The sequence below is a fragment of the Haliaeetus albicilla genome, chromosome 2 (genome assembly GCF_947461875.1).
Source record: "Haliaeetus albicilla chromosome 2, bHalAlb1.1, whole genome shotgun sequence".
Classification (NCBI taxonomy): Eukaryota; Metazoa; Chordata; class Aves; order Accipitriformes; family Accipitridae; genus Haliaeetus; species Haliaeetus albicilla.
Genome location: NC_091484.1, coordinates 70493745 through 70516510, shown reverse-complemented (window position 1 = coordinate 70516510; position 22766 = coordinate 70493745). Strand labels below are relative to the sequence as shown.

The 22766-nt window shown below is 40.1% G+C and overlaps 1 protein-coding gene across 1 annotated transcript in view; it reads right to left on the bottom strand.

The window, feature by feature from the left end:
• The window catches only part of PTPRN2 (protein tyrosine phosphatase receptor type N2), a 664689-nt gene that overhangs the window by 116382 nt on the left and 525541 nt on the right, over window positions 1–22766 (bottom strand).

Sequence of the window (22766 nt, the reverse complement as noted above, 5' to 3'; positions counted from 1 at the left end):
AGGGTAGAACAATGACGGAAAGCCAAAAATAAAATCAGACAAGGACAGCAAGGAAAACCTAAAGATCATTTGCATGACAATACAGCAAAGAAGCCCGCAACGTTTCTTCCTGAAAAGCCTTTCCTCCGTAAAAAAAAACAAACAAAAAAACCAAACAAAAAACCAAAAAAACCACCACACAGTGCCAAGCAAAGGAGGTCCAAACTTCCCGCCCTCCCATCCTCCTTCTCCAAATAACACGCGAAATTAGGAAGAAGCAGTGTGCTGCCACCAGCCATGGGACAGTGGCGGAGCCCGCTTCGATAAATCACGGCAGGGACTGCTGAGAGCGGCCGCGGGGCCGGGCCGTGCCCGGCGCTGCGCACCCCTAACTCCCACTTAAAGCCGCTTTCCCGCGCGGGTGCCCGGGGCAGCACCGACTCCTATAACGGAACGGAGCCCGCAGTCCTCCTCCTCTCCCCCAAATGACAGCGTGCCGCCGACAAACACGCTGCAGGGGCACCCCCCGAAGCATCTGCCGCCGGAGCGCCCCGGCTGCGGGAGTGGGACCAGAGCGAGCGTGACAAGTGACAGGTCCTTCGGAGGCCCCTTCGGACGCCCCCCCCCCGGGCGATGAAGCCCCCTCCCGCTTAACTCTCCCCATTGTTTCCCGTTACCGCTACGGCAGGGGATGGCAGGCAGGGCAGAGCCGGGGGGGGGGGGGACGACACGACACGCACCCCCCTTCACGTGCTCTTTCCCCTTCCCCTCCGCAGACCCCAGCCCCTGCGCACCCCCTCACCCCCCGGGCAAAACCCTCCTGAGCCGAGAAAGCCGCAAATCCGGGAGGGGGAGCTGCCCCCCCCCGGGAAAGGACACCCCCCCCTGCCCGGGACAGTGCGGAGGGGGCGGCCTGCGGGGGTGGGGTGGGATGGGATGGGATGGGATGGGATGGGATGGACGGGGCTCCCCGCGGCTGTCCCGGTGACACTGCAGCAGCCCCATGTAGTTTCCCCCCCCCCCCCGACAGTATTCATCCTCCCAGCGCCCCTCTCCAGCCGGCATCTCGGTAAGCACACGGGCCTGGCCGGGAAGCCAAGGAAGAGCAAGGGCAGCTTGTGTCCCCAAAGCACCCCCCACCACCACCACCTCCTCCCCCCCTGCCCAGAGCGACACTTCACTTAAACCTGTAGGACAGCACCAAAAGTGCCATCACCACCCACTGTACAGGGGCCTTCTGCCATATCCAGAAAGCGCAGGGTAGCTGTGCCAGAGGCTCACACCCTCCCGCCCCCCCCATAATCACCCATCCACACTGACCCTTCCCGTTTCGGATTGAGGAAGATGCTGTTTACACCAACACCGGGTTTGACAAGAAGGTTTCCGGGGAGAAGAGGTACTCCTCTTGCTCCTACCTGGCTTCTCCTCATGGAAAATCCTTCACGTTCCCACAGATTAACACCACCTTGGCTTCTCCAAACATTTAATCAGCTACATTTTTAGTGCACGGTATCAACTTATTACTTTGTCAGACTGTCAGCCTGATAGCACTCTTCTTCGTCTAATATTATCCTGCCCCGGTAAGAGCCATAGCATACATAATTTGCTCACTAACCTGTATTACTTAAGTTGAAAGATAAATGAACCCGCCAAGAGATTTCATTAAAAGGACACGTGTGTTTGCATATTGATCCTTCTAATGAACTGCCTGAAACTGATAAATACTTCCATTAGCTTTGTAGTTTGTATTTCTTATTTACAAATATATTAACTATCATTTCCTAGGCAAATATTGCATCTTTTCAGAACTGTCAGGTGCTGAATGGGTTGCACATGAAATTGACTGGCCAAGTGTCAAGAGACAGCAAAATACTATTTAAAATACATCATTTTTTAACAGGGAGAAAGTGAGAAATTTGAGAAATTTGTAGTGAAGTTTAAAATACTTTTCATTTTTACATAATTCTCATGACACCTATCATGTGCTAAATACAACCTTTGAAGGGATGGCAAATATCTGAGAGGGTTACGTCACAGGGAAGAAATTATTTAAACATAGGTTATTTAATGTGCTATTCACTAAAAATATAGGAAGTGTTGCAACATAGAAGAAATATTTTTCAATAGTTTACTAATTGAAAACTTAAAAACTGTTTCTAATGTTTTCATAGTACTGTTACTCACAGCCCTTATTTGTGAATCAACTTATTGGTACTTGATAAAACCTCATTTTCAATCGAATAACTTGCATTTAGGTGATCTAAATACATTTTCTCATATGATTTAATGCATTTGTATATGGGAAAACAAAAAAACCCTGACATCAGCAGCATTTCATTACAGAATTTCTAGGAAGTTTCATGTCTTTTTCTTGGAAAACATTTAGAATTGAAAGTAAAAATGACTTTGAGGCAGTTTCTTTGGTTCTAGCGCATCTAAAATACCCGTAGTTTGAAGATTCGCATTAACATTCATCCAAATTCAAGAGCTGTCTTTGAACTGCGCCTAAACTCAAAATATTCTGAATCTTGCAACTTCAATGAGAATGATGCTGAAACATATTTCTAGCTTGCGCAGAACAAAATTCTTGTCTGAGAACCAGCAATATTTGTCAGGACTCCCTAAAAATCTGTTCTTCATAACTGGGTGCTGAAAACCCCACTGACCTTTTTGCCTTGATTTCTGACAACAGATCTGTCTGCAATTTTAAGTTTAGTTACTTCTTTCTGCAAATGCATGCACAATATACAGCATGAAATAGATTTTCATTCTTTTAAAGGATGTATGATAAAGCTAAACCACCATTTAATCTCATTTGTTGTTTTGTTTAAAAGTTTTATCTAACATCCTTCGGAGCCTTGCTCCTTAAATACAAATCCAAGTATGTTGCAGCGGATTTTCCACAGATATGCTATCTGTAAGGATCTTAAAATGAAATTTGAATTTCCTTCACTCCTATGAACAAAAAATCTTTTCCAAATATTAACTTCTTATACACATTTTTTCAAATTACCATAACTTTAGGAATACATGTATTAAGAAGGAGACAGAGCCCCCATCTCTTGAAACCACCATGCCTTTGTTAGAAATAAACCCAACACCTAGGACCATAATTTGAAAATGGAATTAGCAGTATTTTAACCACTAGACTTCACTGAGTTTTATGTCTTATCTTCTCATGCTCATCTGTGAAGATCAACACCAGACACTTTCTACTTCCAAGTAAATTCTAGAGCTCTTAGCTTTATTAAGAAAATGATTTCATTCTGGCTAAGATTTGAATCTAATTAATCTGTCTTGCAGTTTAAAAATGATAACTAAATTCAAGCTGCATACTATTCTTCAGAGACAGCTTAAAATATTAATTAAGTAAAGAGTGCATTTTCCATTTATTTTAATTACATTAATACAGTTTCAATAAATAAAATAGTTCTATGCTTCATCAAATCAAACAAACTTGAATGCAAATTTTTCTATTGATTAGTTCTCTGTTCACATTGGCCCTTTTGACTGTTTATTTTTAAATGGGAAAGAGATGCAGAAATGTTTGGGGGTTCCCATTAGTGAAATGAGGTCCAACTGTCTGAAAAAGGTCAGCTCAGCCTTCTAGGAGGCTGATAAGCCCTGTAAAAGCAGCATACTGATAACATACTGCTTATAAAGGTAATCAGCGATATAAAACTGGATGCCTTTATAGAAATTTTTAAACAAATGAAGATTTTCTTTTCTCACATTTTTCCAGGTAAATTCAAAAAAAGTATTAGATCTCTCTGATCCACTTGCCTGTGATGCTTACTGATCCACAGACAAAATATTACAAGACAACTGGATGAGTTGTGGTTTTAATATTCGTTTTAATTAAAGCTGACATGTTCTATATTTGCAGATGAACCTCTTTCTTGAGATAAACCATGGGACAAGACAGAGGCAGTCTTGTTAGTAGTTACATCAAAAAAAGTGTCATTCTACCTAATTCAGTAATAATTCTAGCCTTCAAATATTTGAGCAGCTGCATCAGCTGAAGGAAAACTAAACAGTGAAGAAAAAGTTTCAGAATACCTCGGGATTCACAGCAGGTGTTTCGAAACATTTTATACATTTCAGAACATTTGATTCTCTTTGTAATTTAGGGCCCAATCCTGCCCACCTCAATCTGAGAAATTCATTACAGATCAACAGAACTAATCAGAATAGCAACCGGAACACGACAGTAAATGTTTTCAGGGTCAGGCTTTATGTAAATCAATGTTTCACAAAAAATACTTGCAATATTGAAACCTTAATTGCATTGTGATTAGGTTTATATTCACAGAACATAGATAAAAATATTAATGTAAGTTTTAACATGGGACTAAATACTGTTATTATGAAAGCCTGATTAAGAAGCTCCTATAAAAATGCCAACTCAAAACCTGTTTAATGGTAAAACATTATGAGAAATGCATGATTTTACACTGTGATCTTGTTATAACAAAATCTGGCTATCATTGAAATGCTGAACTTATTTTACGCATCAGTATTGTGCGTGCCAAGAATTCAGAGAACTGTTAGGTATCAGTTTTCTCTACTGTAACATCAGCAGATTAGTTTTGTTAAAGTGTTATTTTAATATTGTTGTGAAAAGGATATTTATTTCTCCTTTCCTGAGATGAAAACAAACTAGTACAGTTTACATGTGAACAAGTATTTTCAGAATAGTAGTCAGTGCTGCAAATCCTTATGAGATCTTAAATCAAGAGGTGTTTTTTCTGCCTTTGACACAAATATTGCTCTTTCTATCTTATCTTCTAATACTGGTAGCCTCAGGACAAACATAGATTACGTTAGAAAATTGTCCTTCATTATATTGATCGAAATTCACTTCCAACCTACCTGAATCTAATGTTAGAACATTTTTATTAGTTTTATATTGTTTGCATTATAAATTTAAAATAACAAAATGCTTTTATAAAGAGTTTAAAGTTCTAAAGCACATGGTTTACCAAGTTCTTATGTGCTTTGTACAGTCCCGTTGAGTTTCTTTTCGCACCGACCTCCCATTTCTGATTGCAGAGAAAGACCATCTTTGTGGAAAACACAGCAATGCCCCTTCTGAAAACGTATTAAGACAGCATTTAAACTGGTATACAAAGTTTTAACAACTGTCAGAATTACAGAGCACTGCCTGACCAACTAAAGTTCATGCACTGGTAGTACTCCTATTTAAGATTTCTGGTTGGTGCTAGCATTGCTTTAGGGTCCCTGATAAGGGTCTTGCTTTTGTGTTATGACACACAGAAACAGTGGAAGTCTGAACAGTATTAGCAATATCACCGGCAATATTGGTCCTGGAGCTGAGCTTTAATGGATAATTTGGCAAAGATGGCAGGCACCCATTAAAATCCTTCTTATACTTTCACTACATCTAATAAAGACACCACCCCCACTCCCACCCTAGTTCCTTATTTTAGAAAGTAATTTGCCAGTGTTTTCGTCTTCTTTTTCTCCTCCTACTGAAGAAATGACAAAACGCCCCTTGATTGGAAGCAGGCCCTTGGTCAGTAAAGCAAGTAGGCACTATGTGTGTGGCATTTTTAATATAACTAGATTCCTGACAGTATGAACACTTACCAAAAAGGAGAAAGAAGCCCCTGGGACATGTAGGAAGGAGGATAGAGACTAGATAACTTTCAGGAAGTCCCTTTTCTTCTCTGAGTCACACAAGCATTGAAGAACATTGAAAAAATTGCCTTTTCTGGCTTTGGAAACAGGAAGGTGACTACATCCGTTTATGCAACCACAAGCTATAAAACCTAGATAAATAATCATGTGTGACAGCATGCTAAAATGAATGTATCACAGTCATTTTAAAAATATGTGCTTTAAATTTATGCCTTCAGATTGCACATGAACTCAGAAAGATTGGTGAAAAAGTACTTATCCTACGTTTTGCATTTTGCAGGTAATGAAGCATGCGTATAGACACTCCTTAGATTTTTTTCAATTAATTTCAAACCTAAGTTCTATAGATTTAAAATTCCATTTAAATCAGTAAGACTTTAAAGTCACTGCTCTGCTGACACAGGTATGTCAATTTACACTAAACGTAGGTATGGTCCGTAAGATTTTACCCATACTCAGACACTTGGTGTTTGAAGCAATTATCACTGAAGTCTCATTTTTTTAAATGGAAGAAGAGCAACGGTGCTGATTTATACGAACAGAAGCTTTCACCCTTAAAGAGTGGTCTTGCAAGTGGTACTGAGAGCTACATCCACACGCCTATCACTGGATTCCCATAACATCATCAGAGTTTTGGAAGGGCAAAGAATGAAGGGTCATGCCAGAGCTTGATAAGACGCGCACTGACAAGCCTCTCATGCAAAGCTAATTGCAGAGGGAAAGTCAGAGCTTCTGAAAAGATCTTCTGTTTATCATTTTTTTTGTGATTTGCTCAGGCTGTTGAAAGAATAGACCTTCTTGCCTCTTCTCTCTTCTTAATCACTCACTCTGTGTATGATAACTTTGTTCAGAAAGTTTTCCAATAAATCTCAGATTTCTCTTAATTCAATACCAAATTTTAACTTGTCAGTAATATTAACGATACAGCCCTTTCAAACGCAGAGCTTACAAAAATTTAGGGTTTACCATCCCAAACTACGTATAGAATTTAGTTTTCCACAATGAATTAGATACTCTCCAACGCAGCTGCTCCTAAGTTTTATGTGTTATGCTTCCTTGTGAATTCAAGGAAATCAATGAGAAACAGTACTTATGGAAAAACTTCCTCTGGAAGTCCTTCCAGCCTCCCTCTGATCCTGTCCTCAGAGCTCCTGAAGGCACCGTGGAGATCTCAGGACGGACTTTAAGCACACCCAGGGAAGAACTGCAGGTTTGGTGCTTGGATCAATCGCTTTGTGCATGAAAGCGCAACCCTCCCTGGAGCACCTCAGAGGCCAGGAAATGAGTGCCACTATCAAAGCTTACACCTTTTCCTACCACCTAGCCTTGCTTGTAGGACAAAAGCACACTAAGGCCTGACTTCACAGGAAAAAGAAAACTATGCCTGAAAGTATTTCAATGTTTAAAACATAAAGGTACTGAAAGTTTTGAGAGTCCCAACTATGATTAATAGAAATATCCTGCTGTTCAGCTCTTCGAGAAAATGGAGAAGGTGCTGTTGAGAAAGGGAGGTGCAAAGGCATTCTTAACGGTCTTTGTTTTCCTACGTCATTTTCTCTAACTCACTGTCTTTAATAGTTTTGTTCCTTTAGCTAAGTTAAGCCTTGGGACTGATTATGCTGTCTTCTGTTTCACTAAGCCAAACATTTGACCTGGCACTACTGAGGACTCCTTTGCCGTAACCCCACTATCTATGTTCCCTGATACAGGCTGGTGCCTTTCACCCTGCTTTCTTGCTTCCAAAACCCCAAGTCAAGTCCATGAACCACAAAAAGTACTTTAGGCCCCTAGTTAAGGGCTTAAGTGAGGTGCAACAGTCCCTTGGTCTCCTGCTGGTCTGAAAGGGCTCATAACATAATTTCTTTTCTTTTATGTTCAATATATTAATTACTGTTGATCACAATTAAAAATTAACTGAAACAAATAGCACCTCTTCAGAAAAGTTACCATAGAAACAACACCAGAGAATTCCCTTAAAAAATGTCAAGATTTCCCTTACATTTAAATATGGACTCCCAGGCATTACTCATGCACCATTAAAAACTGCAACATATCCAGTGAGTCATTAGTTTAAAAATATATCCATAAACATACACTCTTTCAAAAATAGAGATGGTTTTGTCTCAGTAAATACGTATCACGACATGACCCAACTTCTGATTTTATCTTGTTCTCTTTTACATCCCCAGAGAAAACTTGAACACTGTTGTTTCTTGTTCAAACACCTGATTGAGGAAGGAGAGAACAAAAATCAAGAGTGACAAAACACGCAGAATGTGAGAAACACCAGGAAAAGCTAGTCAGAGAGGAAGAATAACTTTGAATACATATTTACATGGTAGTAGACAAGATGAATGGAAAGAAAAATGCCTGAAATGAGACACAGTGCAGACATTCTCCACACAGAGAGAGAATGTTAATGTTGTATCTATCTTAAAGTAAGAAAATTTTAAATTGAAAAATTTCCTAATTTAAACTAATTGAGACTGTGGTACTGTGCTATATCAGTTGATTTCCACTTCTTTGTGCCAATCTGTAGTATAACATCAATCTCTCATACTTTTCTACTCCCTCCTTCTTCCGTGGGATAGCTGGCAAACTCTGACAGATTTTGGCAGAGCAGAAGAAGGTCCATCTGCATAAGACACTTTGATCATCCGGAAGCTGAAGCAAATATGCTGGAGTTAAAGTGGAAGGTGCTCCACAAGTAATAATAATGCAAATCTAAAGAAAATTCAGGACTAGTCACAAATAAAGCTGATAAATAGTTTATTCATAAACTCTTGAATATTTAGAGGAGATAATAACATAAAGGCATTGTGCCTTCCCTTTGCATTACTGGCTCTGCTGTAGATAAATACCATGGCTGAATGGAACCAGATTAATGATAATAAAGACAGTTTTCTCATTTTCTTTGTAGGAGAGCCAACCTGAAAATGAGGAAAACCAACAAAATTGAACTAATTTTTGTTCTGCAGGCTCTTATAGAAATGTTTTATTTCTTTCATTGTCTTAATGCAAGGAGTCTTAGAAATTCACTTCTGAATTTTTAGTGGTAGAAGTCCTCCCATTCCTGCTTAGTCCTATTTCCTCCTTTTTTATCCTTCTTCCTCTGTTTCTCCCTCCTGTTTGTCACTTACTCAGAAAGAAATAAATATTGAAGGACAGATATAAGAAAAGCAATAAATCCAGTTAAAAAAAAAGCCAAACAAAATTATTTTTCTTTCTTCCAATACTCAGTTTCTGCTGTGTATTTAAATTTGTCAAAAATGCTGCAAACATTTCCCATATTAAAGAGAAATTTCAAATACAGTATTTTGTCAAATTTTTTAGCCACTTATTAATTTATTTAATCATCATAGTCTGATAGTCAAAATATACTTCTAGCTTTTTGCTGTCAGAATTTTGTTTTCTGTCCCCACTTCAACTGAATGACATGGAAAAAGAAGAATAAACCCAAGGAATGAAACTGAGATTATGTGAAGGTGAGGAGAGGTGTGGTATCGGGACAGATGTATGTGGAAGACACCAACAGAAAAACATATTCTGGAAGTGACACCACATTTTAAATTAACTTATAGATTTTGATTATAAATTTCCTGCCAACCAGAAAGATAAACACTTGTAGTACTTTTCCTCCTAAAACCAGGAAGGGCAGCGCATAGTACAGCTGAAACTGAGGTATCTTCGATATCTTGCTTCTGATCTAATTTCTTACTATTTCTAAAAAGAAAGAGCAGGTTTTGGAAATATTTAGATATCATTTTTCACCGGCACTGATCTTTTGAAGAGTCATATTCCCACATTTAGCCCAAATTGTGCCCCAGCCACACTGATAACAGGCTTTACTCAATAGGCATCTAGCAAGAGGCAGAAGCGTACCATTGCCAGCAAGGAGTGCAGGGAAAGGTTTGGATATGAAACACAGGCATATCGTGGTAATGCCAGCTGGAAGTTTTCAGCTGGAAGTTGATTTTAAATCTTTGGTAATTATGTTTATATTCAGTGCCACAGAAGGAGTTTCACACAGAAATAGATCTGTTTGTTTCAAGTCAGAGTTGTTCAGCGTTGTCTGGATCAGCAAAACACATTTATTGGTTTATGGACTCAGTGCCGTAACGTTACAGGGTGCCCATGAGAGATGGACTTTGCATCTGGATATTAAAGGCAGGTGATTAATGTGCTGAAGCTGCCCTGGCAGAGAGCTCCCTGCTGACCACACATCTGAGCACGGGCTTTTTTTATGTGAAGTGTGAGATTTGCTAAAGGGAGGTGCTAGTTTCTTCAGCAGACCTCCTCACCTTGTTTCTTCAGCAGGATGTATTTACTTTCTCTTACACATGAGAATTTCTCCATGTTCACCTCATCATTCATCTGCCTTTAGATAGGAGCAAATATGAAATGGGACCAACACAAGGCCCGAGGTTCAGCCCTGAAGCCCCTTCTGCACTGTCCTCTAGCTTTGCCATGTATGAGTTACACAGCTCACCCTAAAATCATGACAAAAATCTCTGTGTGCCACTTCTCTGGTCTTCTCTGCGAAAGACAAGTTGCTGGAGCTGTAACAGTTTACACTGGGGAAGGTCTGTCCTCATCTATTTTTATTCACACATATGAATCACACTTCCATGCACCACAGCTAGAAATAAAATAGTAGTCCACCTCAAAGCTTTAAATTACTTAGGGCTTAATTAAGAGTATGATAGAACAGATATGAAATTTAAGATGCAGTCAGTGGGTAAATTAATGTAGACACAAGCTCATGCGTCTGCTATATACCTCAATCTGGTAGTTTCACGCAGAACAAATTTCCCACTCATTTTTCCCCCTAGACATAACATAGAGTAGTGTAATAACTATGATTACCATTATATGAAAATTAAACAATTTTGAAATTGCAGGGTTTGGAAACATGACTATCATACGTATGACAAAGAAAAATGATCTCTTTCTACATCAGTTTATCTCATACATGGATGAGAGTTGGATCTTGGCCCACTCCAGTTGCTTTGGGACACTCTGCAGTTTTCAAGCAACTGCAGGGTTGGGGTAGGCAGGTCCCCGAGCACTCTCCTGCATCAAAGAGGCAGAAGAGTGACTCTGTATTGATTCCTCCCAGCCTCTGTAGGAAGGCCACTCCTTCAGCATAGGAATACAACACGAGTGCATGAAAACAAGAACATCAAGCTTCTTTTTAGAGAGCCCCCTTTCACTTTTAATTAGGGTGATGCTGGGTGAGTGGTCCCTCAAAAGGGGAAATGTCTTGGGAAGATGGCCAAAGCTCTCCTGTCTTATCCATGTGGGACAATCTATGAATCCTGCACACTCTTCCCAAGTTTAAGCATTCATCTGCATGGAAATGAGAGATGGAATAAGGCTGCAAATTACTTCTCATCCCAGCCATTTGATCTGGCACTTTTGTCAACAGGACTTTTGGTTGAAATTGGGCTATTTTACAAGAACTTTCCCTGTTGCACTTGGTTGCCTGCAATAAATATACAGCTGGGCTAAAATGCAGCAGATTATCCAATTGCCTTGATTTCACTTTGGTTCTGCCAAAGTGTTTACTCTGTATCCCAGGTTCCTTCAGCTGATGGAGCAGTAGAGGGGAGATGCTTAGGAACAAGCTGTGTCTCTTTGCCCTAATATCAGACCAGCTTCTAATTTCTCTTTCCAGTCTCCATTCTGTCTCTCCACTTATATCATCTTTGAAACGACTTCTCCATACCACTTTGGATTTTAAAAGGCAATTCATCTGCCTGAAGGATAATGAGCAGAAAACCAAACAAACAGATCATCAAGATCATTATTTATTTTTAAGCTGCTTCCTTTCTGTAGGTTTCCCACAGTCCTGATTTTGCTCTCTGTTGCTGTGTAGAACGGAGTTTAAGGAGAAGACCATGGATCTGAGACTAAGAAGGCTCTGTTGCTTTACACCCTATTACAACACTAAATGAAGAGATCCAAAAGTTTGGCTTTAGTCCTGGTTGTGTAAGTGTCAGTGATGACATGTGATAAGGAGGGGAAGAGAATTTCTTAAGAGTGTATTAACAAAATACAGTTTTAAATGCAATTGTGTTAACACATTTACGAAAATGGATGTTAAACAAAATAAACTCCACATTTGGCCAGAGAGCCGGACCTCATTGTAATCGAGAGCTAGAGAACAAGAATGCTATAAATTGCTTTTCAGTGACTGAGGAAGGGAATAAATCCAAAGTCCTTTTTATGGGAGAAGAAATCAGGCAACTGTACTATTTCACAGTTACAGTGTATGGTTTAGGGCTACAATTACAAATCATAATTTTTTAAGGGTGAACTCCCTGAATGGAGAAAACAGGCTGAGCGACCGCGTCCCTCAGCTGCACGCTAAGGAGACGTGCCTGGACTGACAGCGTCGCTACCTCAGCTGCCGTCGCTCCCCTGCATCAGCAGGTCACTGCTAATTGCAGGGCTGAAGAGCGATGCTGCGTCTCCCGTTCTGCGAGCTCAGAGCTGGGGGTCAATCCTTCCTTCCCGCTCCCTTAGGGTGTCTGGCCGACGGAGAGCTCCTTAGACATTTGAGCCGTGCCTTTTTGCAGAAGAGAGAGGAGGTTGCTGGAGGCAGATGGGATGCTGCTCAAGGGGAGGGGGGTCACAACTTCCAGGAACCCCCACCCCTGAGGTTTACAGGGTGCTGAGCGTGGGAGGCAGCAGGGCTGAAGGCAGAGCCTGCAGCCGCCAGCCCGCTCCTTCTCCCCGCACACGGAGGCACTTGGAGCAGAGAACCAAAGGATCGCCTTGGGGCCATCCTTCACGCCTCTGAGAGAAGCTCTCAGCCCAGATCTAGAGCCGACTTTTTGTCACCTGCTGAAGCTCATGCCTCGGTTCTCTATCTCATTGGAGAACCGTGTAAGGGTGGAGCGGGGAGAGCTTGCGCCCAGCCTGTGCCTTAACACATCTCTGAGCTCTCACACGAAAAAGTGGCCATGCCTGAGCACCGGAGCCTGTCACCCCCTCCTTGCAGAAACATTGCATGACCAACACAGGGCGAGCAGGCCAGCCAGGCTTACTTGCAGAGAGACCCGATGTGGGTGACACAAATAATAGTAGCTGGTGGAGTTCTAAATGTTGCTACTTTCTAATAAATGCGTAGATTCAGAGCGGGTGCTGTGCTCTCGGCTGCTGCGGACAAGCTTTCCCAAAGCACCGTGTGGCCTGGGGCAATGCCCAGGTCCCCGGGCACTGGCTGGAGCTGGGCACCCACCAGGCTAGATCTGCGCCTGGCCACCGAAGAAACCAAACCCGAGCGCTACAAGACCTTCATACTCACATAGACGTGTGTGCAACGACAGGCAGTAACTGAAGGAGAGAGAAGTGAGGGCAGCTGGATTGCAATTTTGAATGTAGGCACTTCTCGCTGCAGGCTCCGAAATCCTGCACTGAATTGAGCCCCAGATTTCAGGGGCAGCAGCTGCATTATGCATTTTTCCTCAGAGTGTCAGCTCTCAAGCTTCTAAGAGCAGGGACATTCATCATCTACAGAACTGCTGGATTATTTATCATTGAAGAAAATCAAGCACTCTTACTTATACATTAATTTAAAATATTAATAGGAATCTATTTGTCAGCAAAACTCTAAATGGTTATGAAATATGTGCAGTGCAGCAGATTTTACTTACAGGAACACCAAACCATACCTTAACATCTCTTTTGTTGGAATTCAGCTATAAACTCTGTGACTAAGATGTGCTTTGACTTTAACACCTCTCCAGTGGCTTGCTGCTTTTCTTTATTAAAAAGGATCCCAGCGGAGTATTTTTTCTTGTTATAGATCACTTTTTGCCCCTCAGAGTGGAAAATGTGTGCTCACACTAATTTCTATATACCAGATTATTATTATTATTATTTGTGATGATCAGATCTGAACAACTTGTCCTGGCAGAATGATTTATGCATCTCATTTCAATAAGAATAGGCCTCAATTTTATTTTAAAAGAAAGACGGGATTTTTTTTTTAAACAACTGAATTAAAAGAGGATTACAGAGACCTCTGAAAAAATAAGATGCAAACATTTTATTTATTTCCTTACATTTGCCTAATAAGATTGTCAGCACAACAACAACAGGTTTATTTTAAAGGCTAGGGGATTTTTAACACAGTTGGTATCACAGGCTTTTAATGGTAGGTATAGGCCAGAGCTGCTAGCTGGGAGGATTTGGGCGGACAGGAGGGGAATTGTGGATTTTATGGGCTGATTGGGCCACTAGGAGGAGAAATCAAGATGCCTGCCTGGGGACAGGTCAAGACACCTTCATGGAAAGCCCTGTTCGTCTTCTCATGGCCTGGCCACGCAAGGAAAATCACATCAGCATAAAAGCATCTCACAAGCTGGACCAATAAATCCACATTTGGGGTTGCTATCAGTGCACCTACTCCAGGTGAGGGGGACAAAACTTCTGAAAACTTCCTTAACTGCACGGTTTATCAGCCCTCTCTGAATCCTCCAAGGTGCTCATCCCCAAATTAAACAGTTTCTTTTCATTACATAATATTCTCCTTTTCAAATTAAAACTTTTTTTTTTTTTTGGGCATACAATGGGGCAGACAGACATAAGAGGATGAGTGGGAAGAGGACTGGGTGATCTCCATCTTCAGACTCATGCCAGATCTCATCAGAGTAGCATGCAAAGCCCTCCAGAGCTAACAGTGACAGCAAAGCATTTTGCTCTACTGATTTTCATACATTTTTGGACCTTGGGAAGGTGAAATAATAAGTGGGCATAGAGTTTCTAGTTTTCTTCCCATGTCTGTCCATGATGCCATTACAATTATCAGTTCCTGAGTTTTGTTATTTGTAAAATGGACATAGCAGAACTTCAGTCCCTCACAAGGCTGTTGTAGTGTCCAATTCATTAAAATTTATAAGATGCATTCAAGTTTTATCCGAAAGTTGCTGTATAAATTGCAAAGCTTGTAACATCTGTTTCCCTACACAGCTGAATACAAACCAGAAGAAAAAAAAAAATCACGTATACAGATTTCCTTGTGCTACTGTAGCCATTTTCTATCTTCTCCTTTATTGTCCAAGCTGAAAAGTTATAAGTAGGTATTCACAAGTGGCACATCCTTTTTGAATAAGGTGTGACTCCCCTTTGGGACCACCAGAAGAGACCTGCCTCCAGATTGTGTGGATTTCTAGCTAACAGAAGTAGCATTAACTCACTGACCAGGGTTAGATCTCCAAGCTTGCTGCAGGTGATACAATACTGCTAACAAGAAGTTGAAAATCAGACCAAGCACTGAAAAAATAAAATTAAATTAAACAAGACATAGAAGTATTTTTACTCTGGCTTAAAAATAAGCAAGAGGGGCACAATGAAGTTAATTTAAATATCACAGCTGACAGACAGATGTTCAGACAGATTCCTGTAACAAGTGCCATAAAACAGGAGTAAACAAAGGTGGCTTTGTGAAAAATGCCAAAGCCAGAACAATAAGGGACTAAAAATAATCCATTTTTGTGGGGAAAAAAAAAAATCTAACTGGTCTTCAGAGTGGCTCAAAGTTCACTCATATTATTGTAGGGCCAACACTGCAATTTCATGATCTTCCTAGGATCTTATAATATAACATGGATTTGCAAAGTCAGACAATCTATCTCAGCTCTACCCTTAACACATGACAAATCTAGAGTTTAATGAGGTGGCTGCTAAGGCATAGTTTGTTTCATTAAACAACAACAATAAGAACAACCTCTTGTTTCAGTGTAGTTTTGGGGAGAAAGAGGAAAAAATAGGGAGATATGAATTGGTAGGCAAACCCCAAATATATGAATATCTGGAAGATAAATTTGTTACCGGCAGGCTGGTCAGAGGGATGAACTGCTTGCTCTGGCTAGGAAAGCCTGGTATCTAACAATAGTCTTACATTCCAGTAACATGAAAAAAACCCCAGCCCCAAACCAGAGGAGACATAGCATACAATCACTAGCAAATTTAAGTAGGGACTAGAACTCCCAGGCTCTATTGCTAGCTCTTGACTTCTCTTGGGCATGCAATTTAACCTCCCTGTGAAAGATTTTTCATAAGCACCAGAGGGATTCAGAAATGCAAGTCTCATTAATTTTCATTAGACTTGTGCAACTCCACCCCTTGGGTCCTTTGAAAATCTCTCTTCCTGTGTTTTTTAGTTGACTTCCCTGTTAAATAGGGATAATAATTACAACTGATCAACCTGTTTAAATAATACAGTTATAATATCGCTATTATCTTCATAGATTATATTCAGCACTGAAATAAATGCATCATAATAAATAATGCAGAACTTTAACATCTGTTCTGGTTAGTAAATAATTCACAAGTCAATAATTAATTTTCTAGCTGTTCATTTATAATTCATAAATATTTGCCAAATATTCAGAACCTGAAAAATTTTATCTGAACTATTATGGGAACTTTTCCTTTTAATTATTGCATATTCGCTATTTGTGTCATTTAGTTTGGCATTTAATTAACACAGTATTATTTTCTTTATCCTGACTGAGTGAAATTTTTCAAATGTTGGAAGGAAAGTCACTATCAACACTGAACCATGAATATTCACTTAGTATGACTTTTCAGTGTCCACAAAAATTCACAGTGCTTTGAGGACTCACCAGTATTTTCATGACCAGCATGATTTGTGGAGTGGATCTCAGTGTGTTTATTCATGTTACGTACATTCATACTATTTGACTTCATCTGCCAACTTGCTTCCTTCCCAGTTGTTCCATTAGCCAGTTCTCCTGTTTACTCCGAGTGCTTACTTCAACTAATTGATGATTTGGAGTTTGATGATCAAAATTTGGGTGGGAACAGTTTTTAAACAGTACCAGTATTTACAGAAAAATATACCTTTAAAGTATTCATTCAATAATTCCCCAAGAACTTAAATGCCTTTCATAAGCCTGTCACATTAGAAAATGTGACAAAGGCATCTTTGACACATCAGACTGTGGCTGTCTCAACAAAAAAAGACCCCAAAGCTCAATCACTGCTTTTTATTCCGCAAAACATATATCGCTAAATATTGCAAATAATCATTACCATCAGTGTGCATTTGTAATGGAGCTTAGCAGTAAAAGACCTGAAAGATTGAGATTATCCAACCTGAGGCACCTTCCTTGGCTGGTTAAATTGGGTAATTAGTTTCTGCATGCTATTTGGGCTACAGAAAGTAACGAGTGTGCTCTACAGGGCAATTCTGGCTGTGGGCTGAAATATTTTGAGGAAATGCATCTCTCTCTTTCTCTGGTGACTACACACAGGGCCAGAGCAGCTTTGGTCTTTAATCACTTCGTGGAGAAATCAAGCCCTTAACTGCTGACTGAAGATGTTCCTGTTGTTTTAAAAGCAGGACAAATAAATATTCACTTGCTACTTTTCCCCTTGAAAGGGATCTCTCCATTCACCAAATGTTCCTGATTAAGCCTCTGAAATAGTCTAGAATCAAAATGGATAGCTTTAGTCTAGTTCTCCAGAGGACTCAAAATATGAAACTAATTTACATCTGGATTTAAATGCTTGTTCAGAATAACATTCTGCATGCAGACACATCCAAGCTCATGCCTGTGTGGGCACATGGGTAAGGGTACAGGGGTTAAAAATGGGACTGGAAGACAGGCTCGAGGCATAGCCTTCTGTCTACAGCACCAACGGCTGCATTTCTTTCACTAATTAGACCTTGATCAGATTAATCATGTATGCAGTCCTACTGAATGCAATGGGACTATTGCTGGGGACAAAAATAAAAAGCAAGTTTAAGTGCTGCAGGTGGTTAGATCATCGATAACTAAAGCCAGAACCTTCCATACAGCAACTCAAGTAGGGAGAAGCTGCCTTCTACCCAGCATTTCCATTCCTATTACTTCACCAGAACCATTAGGGTTTTTATACAGTGAATATCCCTGAAACAGCAAAGTATCATTATAATGGATTTTTTGTTAAGAGTTCATAGCATCCATAAGCCTATTCACACAGCAATGTGCAGCCATAAAGCTTTGAAGAGTGGGGTTTAGAGAGGGGAAAAGTAGCACAAAGGTAATTCAATAAGATGTTGGTCTCACAAACAGTATCAAAAGACTAACTTTTACATAGATCGTGACATTTACTTTTAAAGCTAAGAAGATTTTTCTTGTTCATCTTATTTTCATTAGGAAGCTACACTTATTATGGATTTTTTCCCACTCAGGCATAGATGAATGAGACAAAAAGCCAGATATTTAATATAATGGCCTGATACCCTGTAAATAATGCTTTGTCGATTATCCATTTGCTCTAAGTCTCTCTTTTGTTAAGCCACCATTTTTTTAGGTCATCTCTGCAGTTTAATCCAAAACAGCTCTAACGGGAACTAGCCCTTGAATACAAGCATCACCTACAGACGTAGGAAGCAGATGGCAGGTGTGTTCATTGTACTCTGCTGTGAGGATCTTCGCACCTTTTAAAAGGGATTTGGCGCAACCTAGGATAGGGTCTACTTTGTCATTAATGCTAAAATAAATTAATTTTGCATTGAAACAAGCTAAATACTCAGGGAGAGCCTGTTATCGAGGCTGCCAAAGGCACTGCTGTCAGTTCTCTTATACCTTATACTGGTCTAGTTATTTGTACATTTATTTAGCGATGGACACATGCAGATCAGGGGGCTGGGACACCTCTCCTATGAAGAAAGGCTGAGAGAGTTGGGGTTGTTTGGCCTGGAGAACAGAAAGCTTCAGGAAGACTTTATTGTGGCCTTTCAATACTTAAAGGGAGCATTTAAGAAAGACGGAAAAAGACTTTTTACTAGGAACTGTAGTGATAGGACAAGGGGTAATGGTTTTAAACTAAAAGAGGGTAGATTTCGGTTAGATATAAGGAATAAATTCTTTATGATGAGGGTGGTGAGGCAAGGAAACAGGTTGCCTGGAGAAGCTGTGGATGCCCCATCCCTGGAAGTGTTCAAAGTCAGGTTGGATGGAGCTCTGAGCAGCCTGATCTAGTGAAAGATGTCCCGGCCCATGGCAGGGGGTGTGTGGAACTATATGATCTTAACAACCCACACCCATAATTCTGTGCTTTTATGATACATATTTAATTATTCCATGTATGATGCAACAGCTTTAATAGGACAGCTTGAAAGAACACATCTGAGAATGCTCTGGTGAGTTACATCATCTACCAGGAGATTGGGCATGTCAGTATAATTCCCAAAGCATGGAAATTGAATCTGGTTGTCCCACATCCTTGGTGATCTACAGGACAGGAGATAAGGCATTGGCCGTTTTCACGGTCTCCAAATGCTGCTGTTTGGTTTTTTTTGTTTTTTTTTTCCTTGAAAACTGGCTGGCAGGTAAAAAGCTGCTAGCAGAAGAAGGTTCAGGGTTTTAATTCCCATCCAGATCTCCTGATTTTCTGTATTTCCTGAGAGATATGTGGCTTAATCCTCTTTGGCCCCTTTAGGCAGTTCCCTGCCTAGCATGCTAGTTTTACAGAGGATCTATGATATACGCAAGCCCTCCTACTCACTGAATGGGTAACCTGCACGGTGAACTTCTCTGAGACAGTGGACACCCAAGCAATGCACCCAGAAGCTCAGGTGCTAAACCTGTCAGAATGGGAGGTTTATGTCATTTTATAGGGTTAGCCTTAACTGACTTCCCCGAGTTAGAGCAACATTTGAATCTCAGCCTTGTGACTAGTGTGCTACTGTCGTAACCAAAGGACTATTCTTCCTTGTCCTTTGCAAACTCCCTACCAACACATATAGGCTTGGGTAATAAACAACTGGTATAACATGAGCTTTTTAACTAGCAGAGTAGAAGAAAGTTACTTTCAGAACAGCGCTTATGAATCATGTCCTCATTATTCTAACCACATTGGTGAGTTAAGACTAAAACAGGATGCACCTCATTAAATCCATGTTGTATCTTAAGGAGTAATCTAAGTCACAAAAATGTAACCTACTCCAAGGCCCAAAGTATGAGGACTTTTGAAAAGAATTGATGATAAATTCCGAAAGTATGTAACCACAGATAAAGATGACTATTTTGGGTAAAAGTATAGGCAGGCTGATGTTGGGAGCAAAGGAATTCATGACAGTTTGCCCAACCTCTTCCTCTCATTTCTTAAATAATGCATGATTTGAAATGAGAGCAAGTCAACATCTCATTATCTGATGTACTCTCCTCTCACAAGTCACATCAGCATGCAGATTCCCAAAGCGCTGATTCCCAAAGATGCAGCAGACTTGTCCAAGCTGTTATGAGTATCAGGAAACATTTTATACAACATGCTATAGGAAATAATTTCACACACAATGTCAAGTTCATCCTAAGCATATTTGGTGGCAAGACTTCCTAATAAATTATAAGGCTAGAGATGCCTAAGGAAAAGGAGGCTTTGTAAGTCCTTTGCTGCAAAGGGACTAGCATTTTCCTTTCCTAAAGTTATGACATTTTGCCTGTGGATGATTTTCTTGGCAAATACTATAGACCAGTGTCAGAAGGGGAGGAGAAAAAGAGAGACTATACAATACTTTCTATTATATGCATCACATGGTATCTTTTGGTTCAGTAGACATAAACAGCTTTAAAGTTCAAGGCTAATTCAAATTGGATTTTAGAAACACAAAGTCTTAAAACATTTGCACCAAACTAAGGGATTACACTCTTATCTTATCCTTAGAAAAGCTTTTGAAATAAATATGGTAGCTCAGATTTTAAATTGGGTCTTCAAAACCCTCTTGTCTGTAGCTGTGTCATCTGCTTGGTTGCCTATTGTCAAAAGGTAAAATGTCTTATAGAGAGAAGGATTTGCATAAATTGCTATCACCTGCTGGCCATCCCAGGTTAATGAAAGTGGGGGAAAAAAATAAATGCATGAAGCCTTTGAGCCTAATCTTTCTTGACTGTTTCTGTGCCAAAACAGATGAGCAAAATATTACTCTGATTGTCTTCTTAATTTACAGATCATTTACAACCTGGGCCCAGTCTTGCCCCTTACCATCATTGAAATCTTTATCTCCACCTACTGAAATCGGTCATCAGAGGGTGGAGGAACCTTTTCATAGTACAGATGCTTTTAGCCTTTTGCTCCCCACATGCACCAGAAAAGATGTAGTACAGAATACTGTGGGAACAAGCTGCACTAAAAGAAAATTATCCCTTAGTGGTTTGAGTAGAGCATACACAGCGATTGGACAGATAAAACACGTGAACAAAAAGTGTATTGGGCAAATGTTCATACTCTAAGTTAATTGTACAACTGGTAAAGAGGAGTTGAAAGGGCAATCTATAGCAGTCTACAGCTACCTAAGGATTACTTACAAAGGTGGCAGAGGCAAACTCTTTGCAGCAGTGTTAAATGGCATACCAAGGACAACGGTCATCAGCTGTGGCCTGGGAGATGAGGATAGTCCAAAGAGGCTGTGGAATCTCCACCCTTGGTGGTTTTCAAGACTCAGGAGGACCATACCATGACTGACCTGAGAGTGTGTTGGCGAGAGGTGCAGTTTGAGCTGGAGGTTGGCCTAGACCTGCTCATGTCCCTTCCAAACACCGTTTCTGTAATCCCATACAGTGTGTGGGTTATGAACGTTAACATGGTGCATATAACGATTTACACAAAAGATAATAAAAAGTATAACAATTGTGAAAGCAGTAATTTTGTTCAGAGGGATAAAGAACGGTTCTGACAATTTACTATAGCATAAGGGCTTTTACCAGTCATGTCAAATGAATTGTTTTTTAGAGTGTCTGTTCTTTCCTGTTTAGACAATTCACAGGAACCTACCATTAATATTCATGGGTATTTATATTTACATGAGAAGAACAGAACAAAATAATAGACAACGCTCACCTACAGGTGAGTCTCATTTCAAAAGCAGTCTCCACATTGCACTCTATTGTCTAACAAAGTTTCCCAAGTATTTAGACTTTCCAAAGTTCACTCTTTTGTGCAGGAGAAGAAAGGGGAATTTGGCTTGCTGTTGAGGACTTTTAAAGAGCTGTGAGAATGACCAAAGCATTGCCTGGATATCTCAGAGAAAAAGTCACTGCACGAGTCCGCCAGCCTATTCTGTTTTACAGGCTATAACAAATATATTTTATATATATATTAAATATAACACATATATTAAAAAACACTGAACTATTATAATACTAATATACATAAAACACTAATGAATTATTATAATAGTGAAACCATGGATTATGCACTATGTAGTTGATGTATTCATGAAAAAGGTGTTTGATGCACATCTGCATTACTGCACATGGGCAGACCAACTATACTATATTGATACTGCTGCTTGGTTAATCCCAAATGCACCCAGCTCACTGCACATGTGACGCAACACAACAGATATATATCTTTCAGGGAAATCTCTGATTGATCTGTAGGAGACGTATCTGACCATAAGAACGAGCATAAGAAGCAGTCCTGTTATACATGCAGTGCAAGGGATGCCCACAGAAGGTTAATCTATTCTCAGAAGTTGCTAAGTAACAGCACCCTGAGCTCAGGATCACTAATTACTCTACAGCTCATCTCCAAAGACTTTGAGTTGTGTTTTATTGGCTGAACATCACTATTTCTTGATAGTCTATTTGGGCAGTAGGGGTTGAGGGGAGAAGAGAAAGCACTGAGTTGATTTAAATCAGTGGAGAATCTGACTTGTCTCACAATTCTGAAGTTTCAATTAACATCTCAGTGAAAACTCCCTAGTCATGAGAAAACTCATTGACTTCTGGACTGTTATACACTAATATGCCGAACGTTATTCATTCCAGCTACAATAGCACTATCTCTTTAGAATGCTCAAAATTCATTAGAAGGCAGGTGAAGTAAATTTGATTTTGTCAAGCTATCACGTGAGCACAGTATTACACAGAAAATGGACTGCACTTATGTTTTGCATATCCTAGGTACATAATTTCTGTTTGCTGGAGGCTACTTTCTATCTGCCAGGGATTATTTTTTTTTCCCTTTTTCAAGAAAGAATCAATCGAATCCCCTCCCAGCACACAGGTAAATAAATTTGTACCAGCAACGGGATTAAGGTCAAAAACATAACCAACATTCTTCTGTAAATACCCAAGATTAAAATAAACTTATTCTTATTA